This window comes from Capsicum annuum, chromosome 3 (genome assembly GCF_002878395.1).
Source record: "Capsicum annuum cultivar UCD-10X-F1 chromosome 3, UCD10Xv1.1, whole genome shotgun sequence".
NCBI lineage: Eukaryota > Viridiplantae > Streptophyta > Magnoliopsida > Solanales > Solanaceae > Capsicum > Capsicum annuum.
Window position 1 is genome coordinate 100,861,311 of NC_061113.1, and position 18,219 is coordinate 100,879,529.

The 18,219-nt window shown below is 36.5% G+C and overlaps 1 long non-coding RNA gene across 1 annotated transcript; it reads left to right on the forward strand.

Annotated features, from left to right (window-relative positions):
* Positions 1-17,619: 17,619 nt before the first annotated feature.
* On the forward strand, positions 17,620-18,151 carry LOC124896614. Its single transcript, XR_007052974.1, has 2 exons — positions 17,620-17,938; positions 18,060-18,151. It is a non-coding gene; the product is annotated as an uncharacterized LOC124896614 (long non-coding RNA).
* Positions 18,152-18,219: the final 68 nt, after the last annotated feature.

Sequence of the window (18,219 nt, forward strand, 5' to 3'; positions counted from 1 at the left end):
ATATTCAAGATGTTTTAAAGAAGCTATTTTGTTATGTTACCCTAAAGTGCTTGTAATTTTACAAATTTTTGTATAATAAATTAGTCTACTAGTGCTGTATTTAATATCGAATTCTAAGTTGTCGATATCTTTTATTAACTTTCCCTGTTCTTCTATAAGTGTTATCTTTTGTTATGATGGTTTCTATTCGGACTCTTATTTCTTTCAGTTCCTTTAATATTTCTTTAAGTTCTCTTCTGTAGCTAATTTCATTGTATAACCAACTTTGTCTTAGTCGAATTCGTCTTATGTATTCAAGAGGCATATATTATCCTAGAGGAACTTTATTTGTCTGTCTTTGATAATAGTATGTTCTGTAATAGGAATTTTCTATTCGTATGTAATTATATTCTAATTCTTCTTTAATGTCCTTTAATTGTTCTTTAAGATTTCTTGATTTTATCTTATTCAAAGTGTCTTGATTTTTGTTTAATTTGTCCTGTATACTTTCTATAGTTGCTATTAACCTTAATTCGTTTTTTCTTAACTCTAATCTATGATATGTTTCTTCTTCTATCCACTTATATAGTTGTCTTATTCTTTGAAATATGGGTAAATTTTGCATTCAACTATCCCAATTGATGTGTTTTTTTTCTTAATACGTTCTTTAATTCAGCGTATTCTAGTATTGCTATTCTCTATGTCTCTCTCGCAAGCACTTAACTCCTAATTTAAGGCACTTACTAATTCTGGGCTTACAACATATAAAAATAGATAGTATAGTGAAAGGCAAAGAGTAAGTTTTTCCGATAATAGAGTAGGAAATAATCTTATTTCCAAAATACTATCTAGAAGACACGCAGACATAGAACAAGACCAGGAATTAAATGAAATAATAAATGTGGACAAAGATCTACAAATTTTCCAGCAAAATCAATTAAAATTATTAAATCCTAAGATATTATATAATGCTAAGTATTTCTCCACAGATAACCAGCTATACAGATATTATAGAGAAGAGCAAATATCCGCTCTAGGAGAAAATTTTACAACCTTAAATTTGGTAACTACCGAATCATTAAAAAAAATAAGAAATAATAAAATGTTGTTAATGCATATGGGATTAATAGTCATAGGATAAAAGGATTAACTAGAAAAAATCTAGACTATCATGTTTCAGACTTCAGTATTTTTAGTTTCGTTTTTGGTATTTCATACCCCATTTAGATGTTATGTTTTACTTCAGTTATGTGATCCTTATGGCCTTTCAGTTCATGTTTCCATATTATTCGGTATTTTATGCAGTATACAGGTACAAATATCAGTCATGGGTTAGCTTGTGGTCCTTCGGGGTCATGAGCACCATGTAGCGTTTTGGGTACCAAATTCGGGGTGTTACAAACTTGGTATCAGAGCCTAAGGTTTAATAGAGTCCTAGGAAATCTAAAAGCCGCATCTAGTAGAGTCTTGTACATGGGTGTGTTGCGCGCCACATTTATGTACAGAAGGCTATAAAATCTTTTAGGAACAGTTTCCCCTCTTTCAGTATTCATGTCGTGCCAGTGAGCTTAATCCCAAGTCAATCTCTCAGTCTAATTCGTTTCTCCCTTTTTTCTACAGAACATGCCTCCTAAAGAAGAAATGAGAATCAGCCATCCCCTCAGCCCGAAGAACCTTTGGGCGAACATGTTTCCCATGCAGAGTTTCGAGATGCATTCACTACTCTTGCTAACTCAGTTACTGCTCAGAATGAACGACTAGTTGTTGTTCCAGCCAATCCAGTAGCAAATTCAGTTGCATCCAGGATTCAGGATTTCACCCGAATGAATCCTCCATCCTTTCTCGGGTCTAAGAAAGATAAGGACCCTCAGAAATTCCTAGATCAGGTGCAGAAGGTGACAGAAATCATGGGGGTGACTACTGTTGAGAGTGTTGAGCTATCTACATATCAGTTGCAGGATGTTTCTCACACTTGGTTCAAGCAGTGAAAGTCAGAGAGGGAAGATGATGCAGGGCCAGTTGAGTGAGAGGAGTTTGCATCTGCTTTCCTTAATAGATTCTTTCCCCTAGAGCTTAGGGAAGCTAAGGTGTTAGAATTCATCAACCTCAGGCAGGGCAATATGACAGTGAAAGAGTATTCTCTTAAGTTTACTCAATTAGCTAGATATGTCCCTCATGTGGTTGCAGATAGCAGGGCAAGGATGAGTAAGTTTATTTCAGGGGTGAATGATAGCGTGGTTAATGAGTGCAGATCTACCATACTGAATAGTGACATGACTTTAGCCAGGATTCTGACTCATGCTACGCAGATTAAGGAGCAAAAGATTAAGATGAGGGAGAAGCAGAATAATAGAGCGAATACAGGTAGTTTCAACTTTGCTCATCCTAAGTCAGAAGGAGGAAACCGTTCTCAGTTTCATCCTAAGTCATCAGTTCCAGCTCCTTCTTCAGCTAGTACTCCAGTTCCTAAGTTCAGAGAGGGTAACAAAGATAGAGCGCCAGGCTCTAAGTCCCAAAGGTAGTGTTAGCAGTGCCCAAACTAATCCCCTTTGTTAGACTTGTGGTAAGAACCACAAGGGTGCTTGCAGAGCTGGTAGTGATGTCTATTTTTGTTGTGGTAATATGGGCCACAGAGTCTGAGACTATCCTCAGCCAGGTCCTCAGGGTCAACAGAATCGCTCCTCAGCTTAGTCCGATCGCCTAAATCAGAAAAGTGCTACCTCCAGTACTACTAGTGGGCAACGCCCAAATCATCTCTATGCTCTTCAGTCCCGACAAGATCAGGAAAATTCTCCTGATATAGTTACTGGTACGTTACAGATATTTTATGTGTATGTTTACGCATTGCTAGATCTAGGAGCTTCTTTGTCTTTTGTTACTCCCTATATAGCAGGCGATTTTGAAATCAATCCTGAAATCTTAGCAGAGCCCTTTTCAGTCTCAACCCCAGTGGGTAAAACCATCATACCCCATCGGGTATACAGGAACTACCCGGTTGTGATATTAGAGTTGATTCTCAAAAGACCAAAGCAGTAAGAAACTGGCCCAGACCTATCTCTCCATCAGATATTAAGAGTTTCTTAGCTTTGGTTCGCTATTACAGATGATTTGTTGAGGAATTTTATTCTATTGCATCCCCTATGTCCAGATTGACTCAAAAGAAAGTCAAGTTTCAATGGTCAGATCCTTGCGAGAAGAGTTTTCAAGAGTTGAAGACTCGACTCACCTCAGCTCCAGTTTTAGCTTTTCCAGATGGTCCAGATTGGTTCGTAGTGTATTGTGATGCATCCAGAGTAGGTTTGGGTTGTGTCCTTATGCAATATGGTAAGTTCATAGCGATGCCTCCAGACAGCTTAAGCCCCATGAGAAGAATTACCTTACTCATGATCTTGAGTTAGCAGCCGTAGTATTTGCCTTAAAGATTTAGAGGCATCATCTATACGATGTTTATGTAGATGTGTTCACAGATCATAAGAGTCTTCAGTATGCCTTTTCTCAGAAATATCTCAATCTTCATCAGAGAAGGTGGTTAGAACTCTTGAAAGATTACGACATGAGTGTCGTCTATCATTCGGGCAAGGCCAACGTAGTGGCCAACGCTCTCAATAGACTATCCATGGGTAGTGTTTCTCATGTTGAGGATAGTAAGAAGAAGTTAGCTCAGGCAGTCCATCAGCTTGCCAGACTAGCTGTTCGCATAGTCAATACAGATGAGGGTGATATATGGGTTCAGAGTAGTTCAGAATTATCTCTAGTTTCTGAGGTGAAAGGAAAGCAAGATAGAGATCCCAACCTTGTCAAGTTGAAAGAGTCAGTTCTGGATCAGAAAGTAGAGGTTTTCTCCCAAGGGGGTAATGGTGTTTTGTGTAGTCAAGGTTGTCTCTATGTTCCAGGTGTAGACGACTTAAGGCAGCGAATTCTTACAGAAGCGCATGGTGCGCGCTACTCTATTTATCTAGGGGCCACAAAGATGTACTGCAACTTACGGGAAATCTATTGATGAAGTGAGATGAAGAGAGATATTATCGAGTTTGTGGCTAAGTGCTCTACATGCTAGCAAGTTAAGATAGAGCATCAAAAGCCTAGTAGGTCCATGCAGGAGTTCAGTATTCCTACTTGGAAGTGGGAAGTTGTAAACATGGATTTCGTGATGGGTTTGCCTCGAACTCGTCATCAGCATGATTCAGTCTGGGTCATTGAAGATAGAATAACCAAATCAGCTTATTTTCTTTCAGTTTATACCTCTTATTTAACCGAGGATAACGCTAAACTCAACATCAAGGATTTGGTCATATTACACGATGTTCTGTTGTCCATTATCTCAGACAAGGTACCCAGTTCAACTCTTATTTTTGGAAAGCATTCTAAAAGGGTCTTGGTACGTAAGTTCATCTTAGTACAACCTTTCATCCTCAGACAGATGGTCAAGCAGAAAGGACCATTCAGACTTTAGAAGATATGTTAAAGACGTGTGCAATCGATTTCAAAGAAAGTTGGGATGACCACTTACCGTTGATTGAGTTTGCATAAAATAACAGCTATCATTCCAGTATTCGGATGGCTCCATTCGAAGCTCTTTATGGTAGAAGATATAGATCTCCAATTAGTTGGTTCGAAGTTAGTGAGGCCTCAGTCATGGGGCCTGACTTAGTATTCAATGCCTTGGAAAAAGTCCACTTGATCAGAGAAAAACTCCAGGCTGCTCAGAGCCGATAGAAGTCTTATGTAGATGTTCATAGAAAATATCTCGAGTTAGAGATTAGTGACTATGTCTATCTATAGATCTCTTCCATGAAGGGAGCGAAGAGATTCAGCAAGAAGGGAAAGCTTAGTCCCCGATATGTCGGTCCCTTCAAGATTCATAGTCGCTTTGGTAAGGTGGCCTATGAGCTTGAATTTCCTTTAGATCTAGCCTCAGTTCATCCAGTCTTTCATGTCTCCTTGCTCAAGAAGTGCATAGGTGACCCATCAGTTATAGTCCTTATTCAGAGCATTGATGTTCAGAACACTCTCTTATGAAGAGATTCCAGTCGAAATCTTAGACTATCAGACTCGTAGATTAAGGAACAAAGAATTCCCCCTAGTTAAGGTTCTTTGGCGAAATCATTCCGTCGAGGGAGTTACATGGGAGGCAGAGGCAGACATGCGTACCAAGTATCCTCACCTCTTCTTCGCCAACTCAGATCAAGCTCAAGATAACAGTTCTCCTTAAGCTTACTCAGTTCAGTGTTTATCACAAACTTGGTATGCAGTTTCATGCTCATGTTCCCACTATAAACTTGGTATCAAGTACCATTGCATACTCAGTCATGCATTCAGATATGCATGTTCAGTATTATACATTCAGCTTGTCAGTCATGAGATCATGTTCCAGTTATTCATGTTCAGTATGTACGTCAGTTGTCTTTTCTTCCCTCTTAATCAGTCTCATTCGAGGACGAATATTCTCAAAGGAAAGATATTGTAATACCCCGTACTTTTTCCTCGCTATTTCATCTCAAGAATGTTTAGTATTATCTTTTAAATTGAATGATGGTTATTCCATGAGGAATTTTCAAGATTTTCAGTTTTAGTCATGCAAAAAATTCAATAAGCTTTTCATCGATATAAGATTCGCCGAAATCCGATAAACGAGTTAGAAGTTACGACTATTTTAAGTTCCTGTCGTAAAATAGTGTCATATTAGTCAATGGCACACAGCGCAACAAGAGGAAATGGCATTTGGCAAATTCCAATATGCATCCGCGATTATGATGCATCGCGCCAGGGCTCAAATTCAGAATTGTCCTTTTCCAGTGTCTTAGCGCGATTTCCTCTGCGTCGCGCCAAAGTTTCAAGTCGCAAAAAAAGGGGTAACGCGACCATTCCTCAGTTTCCCAATTGTCAAATTCCATTAACACAGCGCGATAGCTCCACGTCATGCCAGGGGCCCAATTCGAGAAAAATTTACTGAAATTAAATAACGGATCCAGCGTTAAAAGGGTCAACTTCCCACCCCTATTTAAGCCCTTTAACACATGATTCGGCCACTTTTCACTCAAAATACACTCTCTTCTCTCAAAAATTTCTCAAGAACAACCTAGGGCTTTTCATAGAAGATTCAGAATCAAGAATTTCCTCCGTCAATCTTCATGAAATCACAAATCAAGGTATGCATAGTGTTCATTCATGAACTCCTTTCATCCATGAAGCCCAAGAATCTCTTTTCTAAGTTTAAGTTTATGGATTTCTTTATGAATTTCATGTTGGGTTCATTTTGTTTATGTTGAGAATGATCAATTGAATTCAAATCCATGTTGAGCCGGGGGTATATCGGAAGCAACCTCTCTACTTCTCTGGAGGTAGCGGTATGGACTGCGTACACTCTACCCTCCCCAGACCCCACTTGGTGGGAATACACTGGGTTTGTTGTTGTTGTTGAAATTATATAACTAATATAATATATATTAATAATTTATATATTATATATATAATAAATTAATAATATATATATATTATATTATTATTTATATAATTTTGATTTTCGGTTTTTCGGTTTAACCGATTTTTTTTAAGAAAACCAAAAACCGAATTATAAAAATTGAAAATCGAAATCAATTCGAAAAACCAAAACCAAAATTAAATTTTGGTTCGATTTTTTGGTTTTTTACAAAATATGCCCAGCCCTAACTGTTAGAGCTTCTTTAAATTTCACACTGAACTCTACACTGTATGCCAAGTTTATCAAAAACTAGAATTACTCATGGTTAATATTGGACTTATTGTAAATGTAACAACAATAAGTAAACCTTAATTCCAATTAATGGATAGTATTTTTGTGGATTTGTTCCTTCCGTTTTATCTGATACTCGCTAAGTATGCTTGATGCCATGAAATTACAAGTTTGAGACAATTTTTGTCCCTATGATTTTGGATCTACGTCGTCTTGCTTTAGCACGTTCAACCATCATAGCGTCAAGGCAAAAGATGGTGTGTGCATGTGGCGGTGTATGTAGGACATAGACTAAATGCCATAGGTGACATTATCATATTTTGTCTTCTATTTGTTGTACACCTCTTGAGCCTGTTTGGATGGGCTTACAACAACAACAAATCCTGTGTATTCCTACAAAGTGAGGTCTGGGGAGGGTAAGATGCACGCAGTCCATATTGCTACCTCCAAAGAAGTAAAGAGGTTGTTTTCGATAGACCCCCGACTCAAAATAAAGAATACTAAACAAAGGAATGGGCTTATAACTTATAATATATAAGATTAGGCCATAAATTAGGGCTTAGTTTTGTTATTTGGCTAAAAAACAAGTACTTAAAAACACTTATTTATTTTACCTGAACACAACAGAAATACTTAAAAACACCTAAAATAACCCAATTCAAACATGCTCTTAATCTTGTTCAATATTGTATGATTGCACATCTACCTTTACATTCACTTTTCTTGGACCCTTATCCTTGGGATATGTTAAGGCTTAATATTCACTCCCATATAGTTTTGAGCTGTCACCACTAGGGATGTCAACTGGGAAAGTTGGGTTGAATTTGGGTGTATCAAAATGGGTTAATTTAATAAATGAGTTGCATCAAATGGGCTAATGCGCTCATTCAAATTCCTCTCATAACAATTCCCTTTTTCTCCCGGGCACTTGTCCTGAGGTAATGCAATAAATTTACTTTGTGGCTCAGGTCCAAGCTCCGGTGGTCCTTCCAATCCCCGGAAAAATCCCCTTTCCTCCCCTTTCTTTATCCTTTTAGCAAATGGATAGTATCATTTACTTTGCGATAGGATTTAAGTCCTATCATATCACAAGATCCACGAACACTGCCGAACCTTGGTTTGATTAGATTGAGAGAAGTAAGAATTTTATCAGAAGAGTTTCTTGTAATAGGAAAACAATGGAATGGTTAACACAAAATCTGAGAGACACATCGAGGGTGTGGTGAAATGTAGTGAGAAGATGGAACAGAAGAGAGTTTCTCTTGAACATTTTGCTCTAGGAATTTTAATGGTTTTGACAGGTATATCAGCATCGTTAACCTATGTGGAAGGAAGAGAGCTGTGATAATCAGATCCAAAGTAACTTTTACTGCCGGTTGGACCTACCTGCTGACAAGATTGATAGATTCATCAATATCTTTGTGAAGAAATTTAATGTGGGGGACACTAGGTTGGTGGATAAGGAACTCCAATGTACATACACAATCAGAAGCTTTAAATGGTCAAACAAAAAAGTAGTTGGTGGCTCATCATTAAAGAAGTGAGAAGTTATCTAGTTAAAGGAGGACCTGGAACACCATTAGAATAGGATTCTGGATAGATGTTTAGTTGACCATTTCATGTCTGCAAAAGTCCCAACATTATCGGATCTAGGAAGATGGATTATTTCTCATAGAAGCAGGTTCATGGACTAAACATTTACGACATGGATGAAGATTGATTTCTCTTTGAGTTTGCTTCCAACGACGCTGCTGAGCAAGGTTATGAAAGGGGAATGGGACTTCTGCAATGGTGGTCTACTCTGTCGGGGGCCTTTACACAAGATAATGTGCCAGAAGTCTATATGTACTGGGTTTGTGGTTGTTCTGCGCTGCCACTTCAATTCTGGTCATCTGAACTCTTCAAAAATAGTGGGGATTATTGGGTGGAGACAGAGGATGAGACCCAAATTTGGAACCACCTAAAATGGGCTAGGATCAGAATATGAGGAGATGGTAGAGAGATTCCTAAAGAAGTGACATTGAAGCAAGGCAGATATCTCTTTACTCTCTAGGTTTAGGTGGAGCCCCCGGTGGAACTTACCATCGGAGAAGAAGAAAGAGAAGCATGCTACCATTCAGCATATATCGAATGCTCTGGGAAAAAGCACAGAAGCAGTCGCTTAACAGAGAAAGTCAGATAATGCTGACTTTGCACGTGGTTCAACTAAGGCTCATGTATAAGCTGGTAATTCAAATAAGGAGAGGGAAGTGGGCTTTGGTGAGCCTGCAAATATTTTGGGCCCAAACCTATTTAATTCTCTAGCCCAACGACAGGAAGACAGTTTAGGCCTCTCTAAACCTTCAGAAACTTCTCATATAGCCAATTCAGACAAATACCCTTTCAATTTGAAGAATATGGTATCTAATTCTTGGAGAGCTTTGCTTATTGGAATTTTGTATCAACAAGCCAAATTTTTTTCTCTTCCTTCTTCGTATTCTCTTCCATTAATTAAAAAATTCCAGATCCAGAATTCTATATAAGCTGTTGTTATAGGATTTAACCTAAGACTAATTCGTCTTCTCTTCTATATAAGCTGTTGTTATAGGATTTAAGCTCTTCTTGATACTCCTTTGTAACTATGGAGACCTGACTGTTTGTGGCAGGTTTGATTTTTGGATATATATACAAGTGTTACCTTTTCAAAATAAAGGACTAAACAATGGAAATAGCCCAACCCACCCAACTTTTACCAAGTTTTAGTTTTCTTGTTTGTTTCTTATAATTTGTTTAATTACCAGATAAAACTTTTTTCCTTTATTATTATGTCTTTATATAGTATGTCAACTTGTCAATCCCAAAAAAAACTTTTTAAAAATATTTTGGCAAGGTTTCTGATGGATCAATTTGGGCGTGTCAAAAGGGACACAGGGATTGGGTAATAACTAATAAATAGGTGGGCCATCAACCTGCCCAAACCTGGGGAGCATATTTTCACGGGCTAATTTTTTCACCTCTAGTAACCTCATTCTATAGAATTTGTCTTCCTTCTTGGTATTTTCCTATTGCAGCAAGCATGTCGTTATCTTTTATGTTAGCCATCCTATTGTGATGCTATTTGCTATATCTTTATTTGGTATGTCATTCTCTAGTAAGTTGACAGTTCATACATAATCCTATTCCAGTGTCGTCCTTATTTGATAAGGGGTCTAATTGGCAGCCATATATAATTTCTACTTATCCTACAGCCTTTATCTTCTAAAGTGATTCTCCATTGTTCCATATTTTGATCGAAACTGTTGTCACTTTCAATAATTAACACAAAACGTTATTGTTCCATATATTGATGGAAACTGTTGTCACTTTCAATAGTTAAAACGTTTTCAAACAACATGTACGAAACTGAAGTCAAAATGGACATGTTACTCTAATAGGAAAATTCTCTTCCTAAATAATATCTGCTACTGGTCAAGGGGTTAGACCAATGACATAAATGTTAATTTTTTGCTGAACACCTCTCAATATTGAGAGTCTTGTCGTTAAATAGAAAATATTCAATAATTACATTGCTAAAGATCCATCTTTCTATCCCTAAAGATCAGCATTTCTATCCGTCTAAATTTGCTATTCAATTTCACCAAATCTGTTCTACTAAAGCCACTATTATTCTTTTTAACTACTAAATCAAATCTATGTAATTACACTAATATACAATAATATATGGTTATATTAATATATACAATATTTACATCATGCTAACATCCCCCCTCAAATTGATCCTGGTAGATCAAGAAGCATCAATTTACCAACTAGAAACTGATGTCGTCGTCGTGCCATTGATTTTGTAAATGCATCAGCTATTTGAAGATCACTGGACACGTGCGGAAGAGTAATGACACCTTTATATACAGCTTCTCGTATATAATGACAGTCTACTTCGATGTGTTTGGTTCTCTCATGATAAACCGGATTAGTAGCAATCTGAATAGCACTTGTATTGTCAGCATGGAGAGGAGTAGGATTAGATTGAGGAAATCCAATCTTAGCAAGTAATCCATGAAGCCACACAATCTCGGAGCAAGCAGTAGACATTACTCGATATTCTGCCTCTGTTGAAAATTTTGATACGCGGTCTTGCTTCTTACTCTTCCAAGATATCAAAGACTCTCCAAGAAACATGCACCAACCAGTAATCAAACAATGAGTGTCAGAACATCTCGCCCAATCAAAATCACTAAAAGCATTAAGACAAATAGGCGAACCACTAGAAAAGAATAATCCAAAATTAGATGTTCCTCAGAGATATCGAATGATGCAACGGACAACCACCAAATAAAGATGATGGGGAGCTTGCATGAACTGACTAACTTGTTGAACTGCAAAACAGATATCAGGCCTGGTAATAGTAAGGTAATTTAAGCTCCCAACTAATTACCGAAATATAGTTGGATCAGGAAGAAGATCACCTTCCTCCCGGCGATACTTTACATTTAATTCTAATGGAGTATCTACAGAGGAGGAATCCTGAAAACTTGCCAAAGAAATCAAATCTTGGGTATATTTGTATTGATTTAGAAACACACCAGATGAATCACGATGAACTTCCAAACCCAAGAAATATGTAAGAGTACCAAGATCTTTCATATGAAAAGAATCCTTAAGTTGCTGTTGCAGGCTAGTGATTAGTGAAGAATTAGTTCCTGTAATAATAATGTCATCTACATATACCAAAAGAAGAACACAACTTGTGGATGTTTTCCGAAGAAACAAAGATGAGTCATATTTGCTCTTCTCAAAAGACAATTGTAGCAAAGTAGACCAAAATTTGTCAAACCAAGCTCTAGGATCTTGTTTTAATCCATACAAAGACCGCTTCAACTGCCATACATCTGATGTAGGCAATGAGAACAAACCTGGTGGAGGTTTCATATAAATATCCTCTTTGAGATCAACATGAAGAAAAGCATTTTTGACATCCATTTGATGAAGAGTCCAGTTTTGTGAAGCAGCAATAACAACAATAGTTCGCACCGTCGTCATTTTCGCTACCAGTGCAAAAGTCTCTTCATAGTTCACACCATACTCCTATTTGTTACCAAGAATAACCAACCGAGCTTTATACTGATCAAGAGTTCCATCAGAATGAAGTTTAATTAAATAAACCCATTTACATCCAATTGGATAAACATTTGAAAGACATGAAACAATATCCCATGTGTCATTTTCTTTGAGAGCCAAAAGTTCTTCCTCCATTGCCTTCTGCCAACATTCATGCTTGTAAGCTTGTGAGTAACAAGTTGTAACAGAAATAGTGGATAAAGTAGATGAAAAGCCATACCAATTAGGAGTACGAGATACTCTCGTAGATCGTCGAGTGGGCTCAAGAGGAGTAGGCCTTGAAAAATTCTCAGATTCTAGTTGTGGTGCAGTTTCAGGTGGCGGATCAATATTAGGAGGGGGTAAAGTTAACCGCCGACATTCGTACACAAATTCAAATTTGAACCTCTTAGAAGAAGATGACAAATCCTCAAAAGTAAGAAGAAGAAGAGAAGCAGGAGATGATTCAACATAAGTAGGAAAAAAAATACTGTTTCTCAAAAAAAACAACATTTCTAGAAACATGAAATTTATTAGAACATGGATCATAACAGAGAAAACCTTTCTGTGAAGTACTATAACCCATAAAACACATTTAGTAAATTGAACAGAAAGTTTATTACGCTGAGAAGGAGGAAGATGCATAAAACAAATACAACCAAATGTATGAAAATTATCATAGCTTGGATTTTTGTGATAAAGACAAAAATATAGAGAATCAAGATTTAACACTTTAGATGGCAGTTAATTAAATAGACAACAGTAGACAAAGCTTCAACCCAATATTTAGATGGGATAGAGGACTCAATCCATAGAGTACAAGTGACATCTAAAAGATGATGATTTTTACGCTCAGCAACCCCATTTTGTTGTGGTGTATATAGACAAGAGCGTTGTGAGAATTCCTTTGTCAGGCAAAAAATTTTTGAATTCATTTGGCATATATTCTCCACCAGAATCAGATCTTAATAATTTGATACAAGTAGAAAATTGAGGCTCAATGTAAGCCAAAAATATCGTGAACATGAAAAATACCTTAGATTTGATACGAAGAAAATACACCCACGTAAATCGATTATAATCATTTATGAATGTCACAAAGTACTTGAACTGAGCATGAGAAATAATTGGTGAAATACCCCAAACATCACTATGAACAACATCAAAACACTTTGTAGCACGATTACCCAAATTAGGAAAAGGAAGAATTTTACTTTTGCCTAATTTACAAGTAGAACAATCAAATGAAGCAGGAGAAAATTAATTCTTATTTCCTAATAAACCAGAATTTGATAAATGAGACAACACAACAGAATTTGGATGTCTTAGACGCTTATGCCAAAGCTCAGTCTTATTAGCCGTAGAAGTACAAGCAAACGATATAACAGGAGGAATGAAAAATTGTCTAGGAAACAATCTTCCAACTTTAGGCCCCTTCGCGATTATCGTCCCCGACACTTGATTCTGCACAAGACAACCATTACGAGAAAAATTTACATCACAATTGTCATCAACCAATTATCCAACTGAAATAAGACTAGTTGAGAGCTTCGGTGAAACAAAAACATTCTTGAAAGTTGGAGCAATATCCCCAACCTTGGTAATGGGTAAATTACTACCATTAGCAACCTATATTTGTGATGAACCTTCATACTTACGAACATTTTTTAGCATGCTTGTTGAGTTGGTTATATGATTAGATGCACCAGAATCAACAATCCAAAAATTAGATTTAACATCAATACCTTGTAATCCCAATGCTGAAAAGGCTGATACGATTATTTGTTGTACCATTTCAGGAGTAAGAACTTGTCCTGAAGGTCATGAAGATGAGTTCTAAAGAGTGGAACCATTTATCGTTGAATGAAAAGCATTTACCTTACGATTCTGAGGGCGTGTAGGACACTCTTTGATAATGTGTCCTTGTTGTTTACAATAATTACAGAACTTCTTGCCACAATTTCTAGCAATATAGCCATATTCCTTGCAATTATAGAATTGAATTCTAGTCATATCCATACTCATACCTTTGCCTTGAGCAGCAAATGCAACAAGGACATTATTTCCTCTTTTGAAAGAATTTTGTGTGACAAAACGCTGCTCTTCATGAAGCAATTCCCTAAAACAAACATCCAGGGAAGGAGACGGGTCACAATTCATCAAGTTAGAGCGAACACTCTCAAACTCAAAGCGTAACTTCATCAAAAATTGATCTTGCTTGCTTTGCTCATGAACTTGCTGAATTATAGAGAGAAATTCGGCAGGTATTTTGGCATAAACAATATCTGTAAATTCAGCCTATAAGTTCTGAAATCCAGAATAATAATCCTGAATAGAAAGACCTCCTTGAGAGTAATTAGCAATTTCATACTCTAAGTGAAAGCATCGGGCACTATTGTCTTGGTTGTAAACCTTTTGTAAATAATCTCACATGGCCTTAGCTGTCTTGTAAGGCCTGAGATTAAAAATAATAAGAGGGTCAATTGACCCTAAAAGCCATGTCATCACCCGAGCATCTTTAATCTTCCATTCACCTAACTTTGTAGGATCAGTAGGAGCAGGATCGACTCCATCTATATGGCCCCATAGTTCTTTTCAGGTGATAAATAACTGAAACTGAAACTCCCATGACGAAAAATTATTTCAAGTGAAACGAACACTGAATGATTCAAACTGATATGAGCTCATATTTATGAAAACTAGAAACACTAACTCAAAAAGAACAACTAAACTGACCAAGATCAACGTCCTAGGTGTTAATTGCCGAGGAACAATCAACAAAAATCGAAATTTTCAAAATAAATTTTGAAAGGAACCACAAATGAACTTTATGAAACAAGACAACCAAGAGAAGACTTTGATACCATGTTAATTTTCTACTGAATACCTCTCAATATTGAGAGTCTTGTCATTAAATAGAAAATATTCAATGATTACATCCCTAAAGATCCGTCTTTCTATCCTTAAAGATCAGCTTTTCTATCTCTCTAAATCCGCTATTCTATCCCACCAAATCTGCTCTACTAAAGCCACTATTATTCTCTTTAACTACTAAATCAAATCTATGTAATTACACTAATATACAACAATATATGGTTACATTAATATATATAATATTTATATCATACTAACAATAAAGAGTGAATGTACAGTTGATGTGACACTTGTACATATCAACTGTCATATCAACTGAGAATGTACAGTTGATACGACCATTTTAAAAAAATGTACTGTTGAAACAACACAAAATAAATAAAAAGAATATACTGTTGATAAGAGTGTTTTTTCATCAGAACAATGTAAAGTAGGTAGGAAGAGTATGGTTGGTTGTAGCCAGGCTGGAGAAGACGTCTGAATGAAAGGAGAGTTACTTACTAGATGGGTTGTCTTGACATGCTTTTGCAGGAAAAGTAAATCTAATGGGTGTTAGAGTATTTGAGAGAAGTTGAGTATTGGAAGTTGTTATGGACATGGGATATGAACACGAGTGTTCTGATCGGGGAAAGTGAAGTTTTTACAATGCTTTTCCGTACAGTTAAAGTAGAGTATGCAAGTACAAGAAGTTCAGGCCTGCAACTTCCAGTTATCAATCCAAACGAGGAACAGAAACTGGCACGTGCAATAGCTAGGAGTGGACAAGAAACAACCAGAGTAAATTTAGAAAGGTAGAAACAAAGCCGTTTTCAACAGAAAGTATGGTGTGCCTTAATTTTGATTGATTTTAAGTTTTGGATAAAGATTTATAGCCTTGAAAAGAACCTCGAAAGTTACAGGCGACGAACTGATGGGCCTAGATTAGTATAATTTGATCAAAAGAGAAATAATTCTGGACTACAAAACCTGAGAAATCGAATCAAACAACTGCAGAACATCTTGTGCACTCTCTTTAGCTAGCAACGAGAGGGATAGATATGATGGAGTAAAGTGATTGAATGTGAAAAATTGAGATTGCAATTTAACCAATTATCTTTACTGTGGTTGGATCAGTATTAGTCCCAATCTTTTATTTGTTGGTGTCTGAATGAGGTTCTTGAATATAAACTTTTATATTGAGAAAGTTGTTAGAATATTGTGTATATAATGTCACACATGGAAATGGATTGTAATGTATTGTCTGTAAATATGAATCAATATAATAGCATAGTTTACACATCTTAATACTTCCTGTGTTTCAACTTGCTTATCGCACTTTTTTTTTAGTTTGTTTCAAAAAACAATATCTCTTTGCTTTTTTGGCAACTCTTTAATTTTAAATTTCCGCACCCAAGGTTGTGGCTTATTGGTTAATGAATTGGGTTGAGCACCTTGAGGTCTCACGTTCATATCCTAGTAGAGACAAAACACTAGGTAGGTTCTTTCCATCTGTCTTAACCTTGGTGGAGAGCCTAGGTGGACAGAGTGGTTAATGAAGTGGGTTGAGCACTTTGAGGTCTCACGTTCGTATCCCAGTAGGGACAAAACACTAGGGGTTTCTTTCCATCTATTTTAGCCTTGGTGTCCAGAGTTATCTGATACCTATTGCTGATGAGAGGTGAAGGGCATTCCGTGAATTAGTCGAAGTGCGCTCAAGCTGGCTCGAACACCATGATTATAAAAAAAAATTCAACTTTCAACATGGCATATTTAAGACCACAAGATTAAAGACATTTTGATACATTCTACTTATATCTTTAATTTAACACCCCAAGATTAAAAAATCTTTTGTACTTTCTTAAACTCCATACCAAGTCAAAATCAAACTAACAAATTGAAACAGAGGGAGCGATAATTTTGCCCTGTCTATTTCTAACAATGCCAAAAATAATTTTATTAATAAGACAACATTAATGAGTGGTGTTGAAAGATGTAGAGTTGTAGGTGTGGGACAGTGGTTGACACTTCAGTAAGAAGTAAGGAGAAAGCAATTTGTGCACACCAAAAAGGTGATGAATAGACAAAATACACGAGATAATACGTTCGAAGTTATGATAAGATGATTGATAAATCTGTAATGGTTTTTAACAGTTTTGTTACAAATGCCAGCACCTATGCATTGTTCAGTGCAGGATTTAAGACTTCCAACGCTTTTGTTGAGATGTGGGCAGGTGGAATGGTCAGTTTTCGGTCCTGCTATGAATGTTGCGCCACCATTTCCAAAGTAATGGGGAAATAATCGTACTTTAATGCAAAAGTAAAATAAACTTCATAGTTTTGAACTTATAAAAGGTTTGACAACAATGATAACATATCTAATGTAATCTCACAAGTGGGGTCTCGAGAAGGTGGTGTGCACTCAACCTTACTCCTACCCTATGAAGGAAGAGAGACCTTTTCCGATAGACCCTCGGCTCAAGTAAATCATATCAAAATCAAGTATGAATAGGAAATATATTAATGAAGAAGCCATGCTAAAATAAAGGAGAAAGAGGACGGTAGCAGCAACAAATAACATGGTACCTGAAGCAAAGGACCGGAGTGAAATAATTGGTAAAAATAAAGTCAAAAACTTATAAAGGTTTGCATTTCATGAATCTTCTGTTGGTTTTGTAGCTCTATCAAATTTTGGAACCCCATGAATCGTTCCTTAATCTTGAACTTATAAATGTTTGAACCCCATGAGTCCTTCCTTGGTTTTGAATCTCATGGAAGCTTTTTTCCTTGGTTCCACTTATTCATCATTCAAATTCCAGTAGCATTTGTTCCATGTTTTAGTTTGAGTTACTTTGTCCGAAACTTTTTCTGTTACAAGAAGGTGATGAAATGTTAATAGCGTTTAAAATAGTAGCTAATAACATTACTTTTATTTTTAAAAAAATAAAAATAGTGGCTAGCATTGGATAGCAGGAATCAAAAGCGGCCATATAGTTATTTTGTCTTTAATGGCCCAAACCAGGTAACTATGAAAATAATGGGATGAGGAAGATGCTACCGCTTTTCTTGGTAATGTGAATCATCTTTATCCTGATTTTAAGGTAGCTAAGGCACTTGGTGACTGAACTAATCATCTGTACATGAAAAAAATCTTATGTGAGCTCCAACAAATGTACAAAACTAGCAAGTTTGAGAGGGTATTCTCAGCTCTTGCAGATTTCTTTATAGAACAGCTTCCCAAACTTTGTATTCCTTTCCCTTTACTAGAAGAAAGATGTACATTATCTGATAAATACATTATCTAATCAACTTCTGGAACTGGTGTGTCAAAATTTCCCTTTTATTCTCTGCTAAATTCTTGCTCTTTAAATGATAAATTCACATTCCTGTACCTGATATTATGCATTTTTTTAAACACGTGCCTTGTCTTTTCTATGTACAGATTCTTAGTGCCTACGTGAAAAGCATGGAAGACCATGGTTATATAATTCATTTTGGGCTGCCTTCCTTCTCAAGATTTATGCCAAAAGAGTCTGGTAACCTTCACATCCACTTAAATATTCCCTTTTGATTCATTCTCCGACTAACAACAATATTTAGCT